Consider the following 20,012-nt stretch of genomic DNA (forward strand, 5'->3'; position numbering starts at 1 on the left):
AGCAGGGTGGGGGACAGGCGGGCTGTGAGAGGAGGTGGGGATGGGGCAGTGTTGGAGAGGAGCTAGGGGCAGGGTGGAGAGCAGGGAGGTTGGGGTAAGGGGGTTTGTGGGAGGAGGTGGGGATTGGGGAAAGTTGAAGAGGATCTAGAGTCAGGGTGGGACTTGGGGAGCTGTGGGAGGAGGTGGGGATGGGGGAGTGTTGGAGAGGAGCTAGGGCCAAGGTGGAGAGCAGGGTGGGGGTTGGGGGGCTGTGGGTCGAGGTGGGGATGTGGGAAGTGTGGGAGGAGCTAGGGTCAGGGTGGGGGTTCAGGGGATGTGGGAGGAGGTGGGGATGGGGCAGTGTTGGAGAGGAGCTGGGTTCAGGGTGGAGATGAGGGAGGTTAGGGGGCAGGGAGGCTGTGGGAGGAGGTGGGGATGGGGGAGAGTTGAAGAGGATCTAGGGTCAGGGTGGAGAGCAGGTTGGAGGACAAAGGGGGGCTATGGGAGGAGGTGGGGATGGGGGAAGTGTTGGAGAGGAGCTGAGTCAGGGTGGAGAGCGGGGTAGGGGTTGGGGGGCAGAAGGGGGGATGGGGGAGTGTTAGAGAGGAGCTAGGGGCAGGGTGGAGAGCAGGGTGGGGGACAGGCAGGCTGTGAGAGGAGGTGGGGATGGGGCAGTGTTGGAGAGGAGCTAGGGGCAGGGTGGAGAGCAGGGAGGTTGGGGTAAGGGGGTTTGTGGGAGGAGGTGGGGATCGGGGAAAGTTGAAGAGGATCTAGAGTCAGGGTGGGACTTGGGGAGCTGTGGGAGGAGGTGGGGATGGGGGAGTGTTGGAGAGGAGCTAGGGCCAAGGTGGAGAGCAGGGTGGGGGTTGGGGGGCTGTGAGTCGAGGTGGGGATGTGGGAAGTGTGGGAGGAGCTAGGGTCAGGGTGGGGGTTCAGGGGATGTGGGAGGAGGTGGGGATGGGGCAGTGTTGGAGAGGAGCTGGGTTCAGGGTGGAGATGAGGGAGGTTAGGGGGCAGGGAGGCTGTGGGAGGAGGTGGGGATGGGGGAGAGTTGAAGAGGATCTAGGGTCAGGGTGGAGAGCAGGTTGGAGGACGAAGGGGGGCTATGGGAGGAGGTGGGGATGGGGGAAGTGTTGGAGAGGAGCTGAGTCAGGGTGGAGAGCAGGGTGGGGGACAGAAGGGGGCTGTGGGAGGAGGTGGGGATGTAGGGAGTGTTGAAGAGGAGCTGGGGTCAGTGCAGAGAGCAGGGAGGGTGACAAATGGGGAGCTGAAGGGGGATGGGGAAGGGCAAAAGTCTTTATATTATGGCAGGGTGGATATTTTCCACCAAAACTTCTTTTTTTCAACAGAAAATTGGATTTTTGACAAAACAGGGGAGGGGGGCATGAAAACAGAACATTTCAATTTCAAGATGCTGCACTGGTGCCCCAGGGGTGATGTCGTTCAGCTGCCTCATTCCCTTCTCAATGGGATGTTTTCCCCAGCTTGGCTACAAGATGCATCCCGTGGGGCCAGGGACTCCTATGAAGCACCACTGTGGCTCAGCAACAGGGGAGCCCATAGCACATGCTGGGAGATATAGTGTGATCATGGAGCATGCAGCAACCAAACTACAACTTTCAGGAGGCATGGTGGTTGTATTTCCAAAATGAAGTTTGGCCATAAAATTATCTATTTCAATTATTTGCCAGGGTTGGGGGAAGACACCTTTTCCACCTACTCTACTTTAAACTCTCCTACCTCAGCATCTGTGTTTCATCCTTCCCCCCTATTCAGACACCCAGTCTCAGGCTGTGACTCTGGTGAAGCCCACAGCGTGCTGGGTGCTTTCCCCTTCCAAGCCCAAAAGCAGGGACTATATTTACCCCAAAGAGCTTGGAAAATCCTGGTTCTGAGAGTTTGCACTGGCTCCCATCATGGAGGAAACACTACTCAGTGCAAATGGGTAGCCAGCAGGGCTTGACCATAACTTCTCTGCCCAGCTTGCTCAGGAGTTTGTGTTGTGTTTTTTTCGTGGCAAGCTCAGTATTGTAAAACTGCGGTGGATGAAGGACTTCTCTTAAATTACCAAATGCCCTACCTGTAATCTAATAAGGAGCTACTAAGAAATGTTTGGTAACTTTTTAAAAAAAGGATATTGCCAAGCAATAAAGCTATAAAGAATCATACATTATGTAATTATTGTACCACATACAAAACTGTGGGATGGTGTCCCATAAAATTAAATTGTGTCCTGTACTTTTCTTGTTCTTATTTCCTTGAAATGTAAGTGGACAGACACCTTTCTTGAAGAACTATAGCAACGCAATAGCTGCTAGAGTATTGCAGGGAAACACAAGAAGGTAGACATTCATAGAACAGTACTATATATTCATTAGAAAATAGAGTTAAAGAGACAGGAAAATATGAGCATTACAGTATGTACCAGTAAGCCCAAAAGACCCACATATTTTATTTGTATAAATTAGAAATTGAACTAAATCAAAAACAACCAAACTAAATTTTATGTCATTCTACTGCCTCTGCAGTGTGCCAAAATTGTGCTTTAGATTCAAACACCTGAACTTTGGAAAAATTTGGATCCAGATCCAAATTCTGTGGCTCAGGATTATGTCTAGTGTAAACAGAAGACTTCAGCAGAATTATTTCCCCCAGCATGTTGTGACTAGACAGACACAGGCTATGTCTACACTGCAAATAAACACCCACTGCTAGTGCATGTTAGCTGACTTGGGCTTGTGGGGCTCAGCCTGTGGGGCTATAAAACTGCAATGCCAATGTTGTTGGCTCTGTCTGGAGCTAAGGCTCTGGGTCCCTTCCCCAGTGCAGTCCCTAGACCACAATTTTACAGCTCTGCAGCACAAGCCTCAGGAGCAAATCAGCTGACGTGGGCCAACCAGGGGTGTTTAACTGCAGTGTAGACACACCCACGGAGGACTCAAGTAATTCCCCAGGCATATATTTCTATTATGATTTAGTAAGTGTGGAGAAAAAAGCTAGAGGTAGTTTAGCCAGTGAACACGGTCAACCACCTTTTGATACATCTCTGCACCAATGACAGAGCTGGAAAAATAATATGCTAATATTTATTTTTGCAGAAATTAAACTATAAAATACAAAATACTTACTATGGAGGTACTTTATCATCGCTAGAAGTATGAATTAAAAAAAATAAAATGTCTTATTTTTGCAGAATAGCTCTTTGAATGGAGCTGCATCATCACCTTTGTAGCCATTAGGATAACAATTGTTCTATCTTGGCCAACCCCTCTGAAAATGGAACAACAACAGCAAAAAAGCTGGGCCTTTTCCAACCCTTTTGTTTAGCTTAATTAATAAAGCGAATAACAAATAGGCAGCAGGCATTTTAGATGCTGTTCATGTGCCAGCCATGACTCCATGAAACAAAATGTACTCGTATTGGAGAGTCACTTAGCACAGTCTTACACAGCCTGATGAAAGATACAATAGAATTACTATGTGTATGTTGTACAAAAACGCCAGAGCCCTGTTACTAATGGAGAAGGTTAAAGCACTCTAAGTTGGGGAATGAGGGGCAGAGACAAAACATAAAGAAGTATGCAATTCTTAATTTAAACCTACAGAGAAGGTTGCCTTGAGCACAGTGCCTGAACCACATAGCATCTCTGAAGGCAAAGTATTATTTCAAAGAGTATCCTCAATATTTTGGAGCAAGCCAATGGTGAATATATTCCAGCAGGTGAGAGGAAAGTTTCTCTCCTTGTTTTGCAGTAGAGGCAAGAATTATTCAATGAGAAAAATGTCCAAAGACCAAATGATAGGAACCTGGACTACCTCCTTCCAGTCAACAGGGAGATAGAAATGACATTTTATAAACATTAATTCAAGTTGTGTATATTCTTTAGGCCCTTACAAAAGCACTGCCACAAAAAATAGTAGGCCACCTCAGACATAGTATGTATCAATTTAGATCAGATGGGCTGATCTGTAGAGCAGTACTTACTACGTTTTCTTCTCATCTATGTCTCAGAACTTCCATCATGAATAATATAACTAGGTTAATATAAAACGTGCAACAAGTGGGCTCAAGTCACCCTGAATGTATTGTTGACAGAAACCATTTGAATTCCAAAAAGAAGTTGATCTATTATTTTTCATACTTACGGGCCCAGACTTTTAGAAATGCAGGGATGCAATTGTAGTAATTTGCATGGAAATCACTACTTAAACATCTAGTCATATGAACATTTAATCGGTAATTAAGAGTCCAGATTATGCAAAGGCAATTGCAAATGCACAATTATAAAAACCTTGTTCTTGCTTCCTATACTCAGGCAAATGTTTTCTGATGATCTCAGCTTCATTTGCTAATAAATTCCTCCAGTCTTAGTAAAGAGGACAGATTACTGTGACAGCTGTCTCTTAAAATCATCTGTCACTCATATAATACAGTCTGCCCCCTTCACACTGGAACTAACTCGGGGACCGTCTTTTTGTTATGTTTGTACAGCGCCTAGCACAAATGGGGTCCTGGTCCATGACTAGGGCTACTAGGTGCCACAGTAATAAAAAATATTATTAATATTTATTATTAACACAATGCCACAGGGCCTGATCCAAAGCCCATTGAAATCAATGATAAAATCAGGCCCCAAATGATTAGAAGCAACATGTACATCTCAAATTATATTATTCTGATCTTCTCTTCATATTTTGAATATGAACGTTGCATTTCTTTTTGTTTGGCTGGAAACTAGCAGTTTAATAACTAAATATGATGTTTGAATTGCAAGGAAACTGTCTACAAAAAGGTTACTGAATTATAAAAACTTGGTCTTCCTGTGATTCCTAAAATGACTGCATTGTTTACATTGAACTTTTAAACTGCTGATGGCAGGGGAAGAGGGGGAGTTCAAAAATCGGTAACGTGTTTTCATTACACATCTTCTAAACCATTTTACAACCATGTTAAGTAACAGGTTGATTCTTGCAAGGTCAGGATGGGGTATTCCTCACTTCAGTTTAGAATCAGAAGGGTGTGGAGAGGATAGAATAGCATAGGGGAGATTGGAATCTCATTTATGAGCATAAATTCAATTTAGTTGAAATCTGGTGGGAGGATACATGATAGGATTGTAAAAATCAATGGCTATATACTATTTAGGATGGATCGAGTGGACAAAAGGGGAGGGGGTGTGGCATGCTATCAAAAATGGAATTATCTGTTTCTGAGTCATCAGGGAGCACAAGATGGGGTATTAAAGTTGATGTCTGCTACAGACCACAAAATCACAAGTGGGAACTGAATGACTGCCTCCTTACATGCCTATATATACTGTGTAGGGGGGAAAAACTATGTAATCATGGGGGACTTCAATATGAGTGACATATACTGGAGGTCTCATGCTTCCAGTACTAAAACATCCTTGATTTTCTACAGGTTATAGATGACAATTTCCTGACTCAAAAAGGGTTGCAGCCAACACAAGAGACTTTTTTTTTTAAGTCTTGGCCTAACTGATAAAGAAGAACTGATCACAGAACCTTAGGTACAAATGATCATGACTTGATTACATTTATACTGTGCAAGCAGAATAAAGTTCATACTGGTAATATATATACCTGGTACTTTAACAGAGCCAGTTTCATAATGCTGAAAACAATTATGAGCTAAATCAGCTGGGAGGAAGAGTTTAATCAGAAAAATGTGAATGATAATTGGGAATAATTTAAGAACACCTTACTAGATGCCCCAAACGCTGCAATCAGCCACCTGAGAAAGAAGGCCATACTGGTTTAAAAAATGACCTGGTTTAGAGGGAAGGTGAAAGCAATTATATACATAAACATATGGAAGAAAGAGGAAGTTGATAGCAATGAATATAAATCAGAAGTTAGGAACTGTAGAAAATTGCTAAGGGGCACAAGAAGAACTTTATGACCAGCAGAGTTAAGGACAATATGAAGGAAATTTTTAAATATATTAGGAACAAAAAGAATCCTGACAATGGTATTGGTCCATTACTAGATGGAAGTGGTAGAATTATCAATAATAATGCAGAAAAGGTAGATGTGCTCAATAAATATTACTGATTTGTATTTGGGGGAAAATAAAATTTCATCATATGCTGATGAAAACACTCTTTCCATTTCAGAGTATGGTCTGAAGGATGTTCCATCAGAACAGAAGCTATTAAAGTTAGATATTTTTAAATCAGCAGGCCCAGATAACTTGCATCCAAGAGTTTTTAAAGAGCTGTCTGAGGAGTTTGCTGGACCATTAATGTTGATTTTCAACAAGTGTTAGAGCACTGGGGAAGGTCCAGAAGACTAGAAGGAAGCTAATGTGCCAATTTTAAAAAAGGATAAATGGGATGACCTGGGTAAGGAGAGGCCTGTTAGCCTGACATCAATACCATCAAGACAATGGAGCATCTGTTTTGGGACTCTACTAATGAAGAATTAAAGGAGGGTAATGTAATTAATGCAAATTGACATGGATTTATGGAAAACAGACTCTTTCAAACTAACTTGATTTTTTTTTGGTGAGATTATAAGTTTGGTTGCTAAAGGTAATACTGATGATGGAATATACTTGAGTCTTCTATAAGGCATTTGCCTAGGTACCACACAACATTTTGATTAAAAAACTAGAATATAAAATTAACATGGCACACATTAAATGGATTTAAAATATAATTGTAAATGGTGAATCATCATCAAACAGGTGTTTCCACAGGGACTGGTTCTTGGCCCTATGCTACTTAACATTTTTATCAATGACTTGAAAGAAAACATCAAATCATCACTGATAAAGTTGTCAGATGACACAAAAATTGAGGGAGTGGTAGATAATGAAGAGGTCAGCTCATTGATTCAGAGCCATCTCTTGGTAAATTGACCGCAAGCAAGCAGTATGGGTTTTAATATGGCTAAGTGTAAATATATACATCAGGGGAAAAAGAATGTAGGCCCCGCTTACAAGATCTATTCTGGGAAGCAGTGACTCTGAAAAAGATTTGGGGGTCAAGGTGTATAATCAGCTGAACAAGAGCTCCCAATGCAACACTGTGACCAAAATGCAATCCTGGGATGCCTAAATGGGAATCTCAAGTAGAGAGGTTATTTTACCTCTGTATTTGGTACTCGTGTGACAGATGTTGGAATACTGTGTTCAGTTCTGCTGCCCACAGTTTAAGGAGGGTGCTGATAAATTGGAGAGGGTTCAGAGAAGAGCCGCAAGAATGACAAAAGGAATAGAAAACGTGCTTTACAGTGACAGATTCAAGGAGCTCAATCATCTGTTTAGCTTAACAAAGAGACGGTTAAGGGGTGACTTGATTGCAGTCTACAAATATCTACATTGGGAACAAATATTGAATAATAGGCCTTAAACCTAGCAAAGAAAGGTATCATCAGTGGTGAGCTGGAACCGGTTGTTAAATTTAGAAGCCCATTTTGAACCGGTTGTTCCGGAACAACTGGTTCTAAAAGGGCTTTATTTAACAAAGGCTCAGGCAGCTGTCCAACCTGCCCCCAGCCCCAGCTCACCTCCCGCTCCTCCCTTGAATGCTCCACCCCCCTTCTCCTCCCCCTCCCCTGCTTCCCACGAATCAGATGTTCGCGGGAAGCCTGAAAGAAGCAGAAGGCAGGCAAGTAAGCTGGGGCTGGAGGGGAGCCTGAGGAGGGTTCCAGGGAGGCATGGCGAGGCCTGGCTCTGACCCCAGCCCCGGCCAAGCAGCTTCAGGAAGCGCAGTAAGGGGACAGGGAGCAGGGAGGCGGTGTTGGAAGAGGGCATGGGAGTTTGGGAGGTCATGGGGGGTGGATAGAGGTTGGGGCAGTCAGAGGGCAGGAAACAGGGGGATTGAATAGGGGCAGGGGTTCCAGGGGGGACAGAGGGAAGGGATGGTTGGATGCAGCAGGAGTCTCAGGGGGCCATCAGGAATGAAAGGAGGGGTTGGATGGTATGGCAGGGGGCAGTCGGGACAGGGAAGTGGGGTGGATGGGGCAGGAGTCCCCGGGGAGGCATGACCCCCTCATGGGATGAGGAGGAGGGAACCTGTTGTTAATATTTTGACAGCTCATCCCTGGGTATAATATGACCCAATGGCTGGAAGTTGAAGCTAGACAAATTCAGACCAGAAATAAGCCATACATTTTTACAGTGAGAGTAATTAGCCATTGGAACAATTTACCAAGGGTCATAGCGGATTCTCCACCACTGACAATTTTTAAATCAAGATTGGATGTTTTTCTAAAAGATATGCCCTAGGAATTTCTTTGGGGGAGTTCTCTGTCCTGTGTTATACAGGAGGTCAGAGTAGATCAGTGGTTCTTAACCTTTACTGCAGCCTGCACACCTTTGGTTCTCAAAATATGTTCTCGCACCCCTTATCAAAAATCAAAATATGTTCTTGCATCCCTTAAATCTAAAAAACTGGTTCTCGCACCCCTTAAACCTAGATATATTTTTATTTGTATATTACAGTAATCATTAAAAATGTATAATGTTAATAAATACATAGGTTTGATGAAACAAAGTAGTTGTTCTTACGTGCCTGTGCTTAATTTGTGTTTTCGGTGATTTACCTTCTAATAAAATCTGGCATGTCTCACACCCTCAGAAAGGGCATCTTGCACCCCCAGGGGGTGCGTGCACCCCAGATTAAGAACCACTGGACTAGGTGATCTCAATGCCCCCCTTCAGGCACTGGAATCTATGAATCTACAAGCATACTCCCTCTCACTGCTGCCTATTTGGGGAATAGGAGCGAAGGAGGGGTTTTGTAAAAAGAGGGAGGGGAGAGGAATTTGAAACAATCCATCTCTGTTTTGGCTGAGGGGAACAGTATACCAAGATGGGCAGGGAAAACATATCACTTATATCTACAAATGTTATGATGGGGAGGAGGAACTGTCACTTTTTAGGTATCTGTGCAGAAGAATAGGACCAACTTTTGAGGAGAGCTTAAGGAGTAGGGAAGGAGCGCTGTTCCTCTTTTTATCCATTTCATCTTTTCAGGTAACCCCACGATACACTGCTTAATGAAAACAAGCAAAATACATGATGAGTAGCTACTTCCCAGCAAGAAAGTAAATACAGAGGTTTAGTATGTCTTAGAATTTCTTTTCCCCCCACAAAACATGGAGTAAAACATTTAACCACTGATCTGTGGTGAATTAGGGGCTACTATGAGATATTATCTTATCAAGCACATGGCCCCTGAGTTCTAGAATGGTCAGTGTGGATGCTCTTGCAGAACAGAATCACAGAGTATAACAAACTCCTTTTAAAGTTAGTTGGAGCAATATGAAAAGTTCTGTTATGTCCCTGTGACCTATCCACATGTGAAGAAAAAAAAGCCAGGAAATAGTTTTGCCTGCATTACTAGACAGCATTTCCACATTACTGGTGCTATCATTGCCCCCCTGCTGATGATCTGATGTTGAATGCCAAATGACACAGCTCACTGAACAGTAAGGGAAAGGATGTCCTTGTGTGCTGATGCTACAGATGTGTGATACTAGGTATTAAAATGAGGTTGCAGATCAGTGGAGAAAAAGCTAATGTTATATCTATGAATAAAGTTAAAGCCACAAACTTTTTATTATTAATTGATTGGAAAAATGACTTGGACCAAGCACGCAATCAAACACTGATATATTAATGAAGATGTTATAAACAGGGAACATTATGGGAAGATTAATATGACTATTCTCAGTTGAGCACCAATGGTCTTCTCCGCACTGAAAAGAACACAGATGAAGTGCATGAGCTGTCGATGAGCTACCCATGTTGATACATCTGAAAGGTGGTGAAAGTGTAAGATTGAACAGAGATAGAGGTAGAAAAGTAGATTGGGAGTCGTAAGCATAAAAATACTAATCAAAACCATGGGAAGTGAAGTGTGGAGAGGACCAAGGACAGAGGAGGTCACAGAAAAAGCTACCAACATGCGGACCCTTTGTTTGAATACTGTTTCAAGTTTCTGTATTACAACATGATCTAACTGTCATTAAAGAAAGAATCTTGCTGGAGCAAAACACTGTTAATTGGATGTGGTCCTTGAAGAGGAGAAAAACTTCCTGGAAGCGCAGACAAAATGTCTTATTTCCTTAACTCAAAATAAAACACTCTCATAGAGGAAATACCAGAGAAAGGAATTTAAAATTGCTTGATTCCTCGGAATATCTATCCAATGTTGTTCACTGCATGGATCATCCTTCATTTTACACTCCTTTTAGCTTTCATGGAGAGAACTGTGTACTCTTATTAACTCTAAATCAGCGGTTCTTTCTATACAGGAATAGGAGGGTGGTTACAAGTGCACCTGGAGTTGTTTGTGTCCACCAGGTTGTGAACCTGTGCTCCAAAGCACTGAGAACAGAAATGCTGGGTCATGAAATGGAAGTTATACAAAACTGTAATATACAAGGGAAATTAATCTCACATCACTATAAACTTCTACCCTATTATTATACTCAGGTAGCTCATTATCACATTTTTTTCTTTATTTATTTAAGATTTAAGCTCTGCTGACAGATTTTTAAGTCACTATAGATTTACTCACTTGCATACTGGGAGCAAGACAACAACCTTCATGTGGTGCTCCTGCTAAGTGTTTGTGGTTTTTTGTGCTTTGTGCAAATTCACTAATATACCAACGTCAGCAACTGGCCACTGGATGTCGCATTATCGACCTCACAGTGAAAGTAGCAACTTGCATACCTTATGGCTCCTTTAAATGCATAGTACATTGTGTATCTGGCACAGAACCCAGTGTGTATAACTTCCAAGGTTGTTGGCTACAGGGATGTTGTCAGTTTCTGAAAGGTTGTCACTCCCAAATGTCAATATACTCGCCTGAGCATGCTCCATTTTGAAAGTGTCTGACATCTGGGTGGGACACATTCCATATATGGGATGGTGGGGAAGTCTAACGTGCCGCATCATACTAATAACAGCAATCTGTTGACAAAACGCTGAGTTGGATGTCCACTTTCCGCTGTAGAGTTAGGGCTAATATCTGACAGTAGCTATGCACTGAAAGTTGTCCTTGTGGCTGCCCAGCCACAGCCACGGGAAAACTATTTTGAGCCTTAAACAGTGGAAACATAGGAAATACAGCACATTGCTCACACAATGGGCCAAATTCTCTGGGTTACACCCACCCTTCTGAAGATGCTTGGATGTAACCGAGCAGATTTACACTGCAGCAGAGATCAAAAAGTTTTCCTCTTTTTAATATGTGAAACCAACTTATTTCATTCTTTAAAACAAAGGAATATTTCCCACAAAAATATACACTTTATAGTTGTATTTATGGTGGTCTGTCATATCTGTTCCAATAAACTTAATGCTCTCCACAGTACATATGTGCAGACATGATGCTTACAGCTAAACTCTCAATCCATTTATTACACAGATACTTCTGGTTCTCAGGGAGTGCAACTGTCAAGACTACTTATATTTTATGGTGGGCTTTTATGACTAAACAATCTAGAGCAAGTAGAAAGCATATGGATATATCTATATCTTTATCTTACAAGCAAATGAGTAATGTTAAATATAAACAGTGATAAAAAGGACAAAACCAACCTTCTATCCATAAACATGCATACGCAATTCTTTTTAGTTATCAACCCCAATGATTCAGCAAGACAAAATATTCCAGTGCCATTACTATGATATGCCATTCATCAGGACAGTGGTACAATTAGTGATGTCAATATTCCCAGGAACCAAAAGTCTCCTCTCATCCTGATTTATTGTAGAGTATCTCCTCTGATCAGGGGTGGCTCCAGGCCCCAGCACGCCAAGCACGTGCTTCGGGCGGCAAGCTACTGGGGGAGCTCTGCCGGTCGCCGCAAGGGTGGCAGTCAGGCTGCCTTCAGCGGCTTGCCTGCGGAGGGTCCACTGGTCTTGCAGCTTCAGCGGACCCTCAGCAGGCAAGCCACCGAAGGCAGCCTGCCTGCCGTGCTTAGGGTGGCAAAATGCCTAGAGCCGCCCCTGCCTCTGATGTCCCTAGAGTTACACAGGTGCAAAACCAGGATAAGGATCAAGAATTAGGCCCCTTTGAGTTTAAATGTATCTTTACACAGAAAGTGACACGACTGTATTTTTTCTAACCCTTAAGCAAAGATTGTGGTTTGCTTTAATAAATTTCTCTCCAGTATTGAAATCTGCAAATATAAGTACACTAATGTCTATCTCAGGAAATGAAACCGCTGAAAAAGAGCAAAAATGTTATTGGCCTTTTCTGTTTTGCACAAATATAAGCAAATACTTTTAGAATAAAAAACAAATGCTATTCCCTTTAGTATCAAATCTTGTGTAATAGTGAAAGTAAAAGTGGAGCATAATCTTTGCAACTTTTAGGCACACATTTTACAAATTACTTTCATTTTGCTTTCTTTTTCTCTGGAGCTATTTTCAGCAACAAAAATAGCTTTTTATGTAGTTAAAAATAGAAGTGGAACATTTACTGAGATGAAAATGAAATGTTGCTTGTCAAACAAGTGAAGAAAAACGGTGAAGGTAATAATCCAGTTTTCACAGAAAGTAGCCAAAAATTGGTCTTCTCATCATTTCTCCTGTGGTGCCCCCTTTCTCGCCCCTCCCCTTTTGAAACAGCTCTATTACGCAAGTATTTAAAAAAAGAGATACATGGGGAAAAACAGCTTTTAAATTTAAGATGCTTTTTACAATGCTGCAAGAAATTGGGTGAAAATATTTCTCTGTTTGGAAGTACTGATGTTTAAACTCCTCTACATTTGGCATTACAGAGGGAAAGTTAAAAGTTCATAAACTTTTTTGCTTCAGATGCTTAGATGGGCCCCATGTAAGGCTGTGTCACCAAAATAGTTCACAACCCTAATTACAGTGCACACATCTTCTACAGAATGACATTTTGGGTTCTCGAGGCACTTTTAGATCATATTTAAAATATACAAACTACTTCATTTGTTGTAAGCATGTGCTGTTATGTATTATATTTTCTACATTAATTGCTTCCCATTGTAGTAAATACAGAATGATGTGTTTGGATTAGGCTAAAAGATGTTGAAGAATAAAATATTATACAATTTGTTAAATCAGCTGGTACAGAACTCCTAAAACCGATAAAACAAAATCTTTTTTAGTCGAGAATCTTTTCGTATCCGTTTTCAAAAGCTATGCGTCAGCACAAGACTCCAGCGTCTCTATATTTAGATTCCACATTATTCCAAACCCACTCTGGATGTCAGGAATTTTACACAACTACACTTTTGTTATTAAATAAATCTTTATCACTTCACACTTTAACTGGAATCCCAGAAGTTAACAGCAATGACCTTGCTAACATAGGCTATCTCTGGGATTCCACATTCACAGGCACATATTTAGACCTCAGCTGCATTGTTGAGGTGCCTAAAAAAGAGTACAAATCACAGTTTAAACAGTAAAATCTGCAAACTTTTAGGAACTTATGCCATTGCAGAAAATCTCTCCTTCCCCTTTCTCCAAAATACAGTTCAGAATTTAACCAATTAAGGAGTAGAAGCACTGTTGTAGAAAAAATAACCACATGAACAAAAGTCAGTTTTACCTTGGAAAATGTTATTGCTGTTTCTCTGCCCTTATTTTTTTCTCTCTAGTTCCTTTCCAAGTGATTTCTATTTCTCTGTCCTCTTCTCTCATACTGGCGACAGAGAGGCTAGGGGTGGAGCCATAAGCAAAGTATCCCCCAGCCTGCTGGGAGAACTGAGGTATCAGATAACACATGCACCACAGCAAAGGAGCAGAGGCAGTTAAGCTGGGAGATCTGTGTTTATGTGTAAGAGAGAAAGAGTTCAAATTCTCACTTTAGAAACTTGTGGAAAAGTTCTCTCTGAATTTTATTTTTGTTTCCTTCTTCCATCTTGAAATAATATCCTTAATTCCAGTACAATTCAGCCATATTTTGTTCGGTGTCTTTCGTACAATCCACAGAAAAATGATTAAATCATATTGTTACTAGAAATGATTGATTTTTTTCCCAATGAATGATTTGTTCAGTGCATTTTTTTTTCCTGTTTGCAAACTGTGAACCGACGGTGATATTCTCAAATGTATCTACTAATTGTTTTTTGTTTCCCTGTAAATAGATACTTTTGGGCTAAATGACCCTTATTTTAGATTAAAAGGACCACAGAACAAAGAACAAAAGGTAAGTCTCTAGGAGAGAGCAAAGTATATGCTCTCTCTCTGGAAATGTATTGAACACGAAATGGCTGCCTATCCTGCTTACAACAGTCTTTGGCGATTTCCAGGTGCAGTGTACTTATATAGCTATATTCACGCTTTGGGTATATCTGCACTGCAGTCAGATGTGTGATGGCAACACGTAGAAACGCTGGAACTAGCTTTAATCTAGCAAACTAGTGTACCAATAGCAATGAAGGTGTGGCAGCATGGACTTCAGCAGGGGCTAGCCACCTAAGTATGTACCTAGGGTCCCAGGCCAACTTGTACAGCTGCAAACGCTTACACCGGTAAGTAAAATCATTCACGGGACTAAGTGAATGGAGGACAAGGCCTTAACAATTACAATAAGGCAGTGTTTCTCAAATTGGAGTTGCCGCTTGTGTAGGGAAAGCCCCAGGCGGGCTGGGCCAGTTTATTTACCTGCCCCGTCCGCAGGTTCGGTCGATTGCAGCTCCCACGGGCCCGCGGTTCACTGCTGCAGGCTAATGGGAGCTGCTGGAATCGGCGACCAGTAAGTCCCTCGGCCCATGCCACTTCCAGCAGCTTCCATTGGCCTGGAGCAGCAAACCACGGTCAGTGAGAGCCGCGATCAGCCAGACCTGCAGATGGGGCAGGTAAACACACTGGCCCGGCCCACCAGGGGTTTTCCCTACACAAGTGGTGACCCCAGTTTGACAAACACTGCAATAAGGCTCTTTTCAGTCTAGTGCTTAAGCACTTATCACACATGGTCCTCCACGCTCACTGGGTAATTAGGACTGCTATGACTGACCTTATTGGCTACTATTTTACTGTATTTATATTTGATTATATAATATATTGTATGTTTCTAACTGCATGTTGTTTAAATTGTTAGTGCAGCAACTTGAGCATCTCTGTTATGCTACAAAATCAGTGTAAACTTGTAAATTTCACAAATAAACAACCAAAGCTATTAACGGGGATAATACTGTTCAGAGCCAGGATTATGTGAAATGATTTTTGTTTACACCAGCAGGGCTTTCACTGTCAGATAAGAACAATGAGCTTCAGGTGCGAGAGATTCCACAAGTCTATAATGAGTTTACACTGTTATACAAATACTCATTAATTATTATAATCTACACTAAGAAACTATTACTAACAGTGGCACATTAAAGGTTGTTTGAAGAGATGCCTCAGTTTAATTAATCTTCATTATGTTAAACCAGTCACATTGTGTAATGTTTCTGTGCAAATAATGTTAATACAGCTAAACATACTAGATTTTCTTCCTTCAGCCCTTCAATTTTCATTTTATACAATGGAGAATAGCATGCTTTGAAATGGACACTTCCAGCACATCTTTCCTCCAAGGATATTAAACCCCTTGACAAACATTTACTAATTCATTCCTCTGGTGAGAAAGGTATTATTATCTGCATTTTAAAGATAGGGAAAATGAAGCACAGATGGAGAAGGTGACCTGCCCAAGGGTCATGCAGCAAGTCTGTGGCAGAGCTGGAGTTAGTAGAAACTATAATCTTGTCCCATACTCCCAGTTCTGCACTCGAACCACTGGATTACACTGCTTCTCTAACAATGTACTTTTATGTAAGTGTAACGCCATTGTCAGCGAGTGGGATTGAACCAGGGACCTCTGGATCTTAGTGCATGAGCTTCTATAGCAGTGGTTCCCAAACTGGGGTTGCCCCAATGTTATAGGGGGTTCGCCAAAAAAATCCTTAATGGCGGCTAGAGGACCCTGAGCATTGGAGGCAGCAGGTGGGACCCGGTCAGCGCGGGGCCGGCAGCCTGAGCTCGCGGCATTTGGGGCTGGCAGCCCGAGCCCCATGGAGTGTGGGGCTGGCAGTTGGGGCTAGCAGCACAAGTCCCAGCAGTCAGCAGGGGTCAGCAGTACGAGCCCTGCGGAGTGCAGAGCCGGCAGCCCAGGCCCCAATGTGGAGCCAGAAGCCTGAGCCTCCTTGTGGGCAGGGAGTCAGCTGGGACCCCAGGCACGCAGGTGGCAGCTTGGACCCCTGTCCTTGGCAGACAGGGGAAGTTGGGTGGCATGAGGGGCAGAGTGAGCAAGAGGCCACGCTGTACCTAGGGGGGTGGTCCATGCTAATTTGTCCCTCATGGGGCATCCCCCAGGGATGGACCTGGTGACAGAAGAAAAGGTGTTTGCGCCTCAAACCATCTGGAATCACGTTGTCGTCAATGTAGCAGCATTAAGGTGCCTCAGTAATTCGATACTAAGTCATTCTCTCTGGACTGCTGTTTTGCTTCAGTGAGAGGTGAGTGAATCTTCCCATTTTCTAGTTTGTTGGTTGTTAGCATCACACGGAGGAGATTTAAACTTAAATCCCTGGAAATATTCATTTTTAGGAGGGGATTCAAGAGATATCACATTTTAATGAAAAGGGTTCACAGGTTGTTAATATTTGAGAACCACTGCTCTACAGTATGAGCTAAAAGCCAACTGGCTGTCAGCTAAGGGTGTAGCTCAGACTCATTTAACTCTCTTTCTGAGTGGTCTCGGTGCCATTAAAGGGGCAGAGCCCACGCCCAAGGAGGTGTGTGGCTTACATATGCATAAAGCAGACGTAGTTCCATTGAAGTGTTCCAGTCACATCATGAACTCTGCCATTTTTCTTTTTCTAGAATCAATAGAAGGAACTAGATATTACAGCCTGGGTAACCCAAAGTGATATTCCTGAAAAGGCCACAATAAAACAATTTAAAATCAATCCTTCTGCAGCCCCGGTTTGATTGTGCATTAATAAGCGGGCACAATATGATATGCAAGATACATATTAAGATTTATATTCAATCACTCTGCACAAAGCCTTTAAATCAATGGGGGTTGCATGAGCATAACAGCACATTTTGGGCCTCAGTGTTTAATAATATGGTGCAGCAAACACAACCACATACTATTGTCACCTATCTACTATGCAAGTAAAGGTAGTATTATTATTCCAATTCTGTACTCTCTGATTGCCATATTTTGAAGATTATTGGTAAATAAAGGAGACAAAAATTATAATTAATGATATATATTAGTTTGTACAATACTAATTAGGCAGTCGCATTTGAAGACAACTTCTACCTGGCGTTACTCGTCAGACATTCTTGTCTGCAAGCGGCGCAGATTATTTAAATTCATCAACGTAAATAGTTTTGGATATTTAAACAATTTGGGTCAAAATCTGGGTCTAGACCAAGTAGTTTACCCCACTCTTCCTGTAAACAGGACACATTAATTTTGCAAAAACTGTGTTAAATTGAACCCCTCCCCGCAATCCTTCATGCAGATTAATCCTCGAGTAGGGGGATTCATTTGCACAGGATGGAGGAAGATGAAGCTGCATCAGCATGCATGTTGTGTGCCAAAATCTGCAGATGACTTCTATGCCCCATCCCAGAATGCCTTTCCATGATTCCAGTGATGTGGGACTGTAGGATGGCATCTCCATTGTTTCAGTGGGGAGCGAGAATCAGATCCTCCCGTCGTGCTCCCCTGCACTCTGTGGTGTTTGGGGCCTCTGCAGTACATATATGCAGCTCAGGCCTAAATTTGTTCCACTATTTGGAAGAATAAGGGACCACGTTGTCCAGTGCATTATGGCTCCTTTACAACACTCAAGTAGTATAAAGGGAATGCAATCTGGCAACAAATTCCGAGCAGAGAATATCCCCAGCATGGAGAAATTCCCTCTTAGGAATAACTGAGTTGTAGGCAGGCCCGTGCCTCTGTCCCCTTCTCATTCTCCACACTTCCCCTGTGTGAAAGGCATGTTATGAGAGAAGTAGTGATGGAGCAGATTTTTCCTACGTCAGTCCTCCACTGGTTTAGTGTCCATTAAGAAAGCAGAATTTACAGGCTATAGAGGACTGGATGGTTCAGGGAATATGAAGGTATCTGCCTCTAAGTCCCTCATGACGATCCTGTGTGGATATTATAGCCACAGGAAGGTTATCTCATAATTTATTCAATGTGAAATGCATTGGAGGTTTAAATCTAGGTTCTCATCACAGAAGCTATCACTAGTACTGGCACTAATTTGTTACCAATCTCAGCAGAGGGGTCTGAGATCAGCAGGCAGGTAGAGTGAACCACTTCCTTGTCCTGCAAAGTCTGAGCTAAAGCTCATTGCAGGACCAGTGCGTGGAGGCCCATATAATATTTGTCGTATGCCTAGCCTGCCTGGTGTTGAGTGCCTCCAGCCTTCAGAGCTATTATCTAAAGATCTTGCATTTTGTTAAAGAAAAAAAGGAATTAGCAGCAATTGTAATGCAATAAGCCTCGCAGATGTATTTCTTAAAGCACAGCACATCACACTCAGACTTTAGTATTAGTAATGGTTTTGTTATTCCAACATATCCACTTAAACAAGTAAGTGACCTGCACCCTTTGTCAGACAAATTTAACTAGAAAAGCCCAACTTTCACTAGCGGGATAGTCTTCTTTTCAGAGCTGTTAGGTTTGGAAACCCTAATTCAGCAAAATATTTAAGCAAGTCCTTAGATGTGAGAAATCTCATTTCTATTCAGTAAAGTGCTTCTGTCCATGTTTTACTTTAAGTATATGCTTAAGTACATGTCCCATTGACATTAAGTACTTTGCTGTATCAGGCTCCTAAGGCTAGTGGCACTGCATCTGTCCCAATGAGCTAGTTTTGGCAAAATGTCTTTTACTTTCAAGACCAACAAACTGACAAGCAAGCAAATAAGAATTAAGTTTTTGCCTCTCTGAAGAAAATGATAAAACGAATCATCATACTGTCCCTTAGGGAAAACACCCATCCACAGAATGTGTTGTGTGTGCTATCACACTGTTACTATCTTAGTGAGAGGCTGTTTTATAAGCAGTGAATGAATGAATGAGTGTGTATCCCTATCTTTTCTCTAGTTCTATACACTAGTCTTAGTGGTCATCATTTTTAATTAAACTAGAGCATGTTCTGGCTTTTTATGTTCAATTGCTTTTACTTCAAACACAGACAAAAGCTTGTGTTGTTAAGAGACTCTGAGCCAGAGCTCCAACTGGCTTAAATTGGCTCCACTGACTTCAATGGAGTTACACCAATTTACACCAGCTGAGAATCTGTCTTTATGAATTCCCATGTCATGTGTGAACTCAAATGAATTGGTTCTACATCCGGGGTGAAATCATTATTTGCAAGTGTTTCACATTCTGACATAGGGTGGCCAGATGTCCCGATTTTATAGGGATAATCCCGATTTTTGGGTCTTTTTCTTATATAGACTCCTATTACCCCCATCCTGATTTTTCACACTTGCTGTCTGGACACTCTATTCTGACATAAAACACTGATGTCTGGGAATGTTTGGTTGCATCTATTTTTCTAAACACAGTTGGATTAGGTAATTTAGTGGGACCAATTGTTTATCTCAAGAAGAATGAATGAATCAAGTCTGAAGGTTAGTCAACACAAGTTCCAGTCATCCGTAGGTTTTTAATTAAAACAAACAAAATAAAAAGGAAAGAAAGTAATTAAACATTGTTATAAAATGTTGTATGCAAGATTGTGTTACTCAGCTAAATGACTTGCAAACCATTTTTTTCATTAAAAACAATACATTTAAAACCATTGATACGCTTAGATTGATTCACCAATGCAGTGATCAGAGCTAAAACAGCCATCAGAAGTCATCAAATACAAATTCCTTTATAGACTTGTTAGGAAAAACTTTGATGGAACAATTTTCTAGTGGAAAATGCAGTTCTGTTGAAACTGAAACATTTTGCAAATTCATGTCAATTTTGCCAAAATTTCATTTTGAATTTTAAAAAATGGACTTTTTGACATTATTGGAACAAAACATTTTGATTTTTCCT

The 20,012-nt window shown here is 41.9% G+C and overlaps 1 protein-coding gene across 1 annotated transcript in view; it reads right to left on the reverse strand.

The window, feature by feature from the left end:
- SMAD5 (SMAD family member 5) overlaps positions 1–13,648 on the reverse strand; it is a 42,305-nt gene extending 28,657 nt beyond the window's left edge. Inside the window, exon 1 of the mRNA XM_030572579.1 lies at positions 13,551–13,648. The gene's annotated coding sequence lies outside the window, so the exon portion shown is untranslated. The remainder of the gene's footprint in view (positions 1–13,550) is intronic.
- Between the last annotated feature and the right edge of the window lie 6,364 nt (positions 13,649–20,012).

Source organism: Gopherus evgoodei, chromosome 8 (genome assembly GCF_007399415.2).
Source record: "Gopherus evgoodei ecotype Sinaloan lineage chromosome 8, rGopEvg1_v1.p, whole genome shotgun sequence".
NCBI classification, from domain to species: Eukaryota; Metazoa; Chordata; order Testudines; family Testudinidae; genus Gopherus; species Gopherus evgoodei.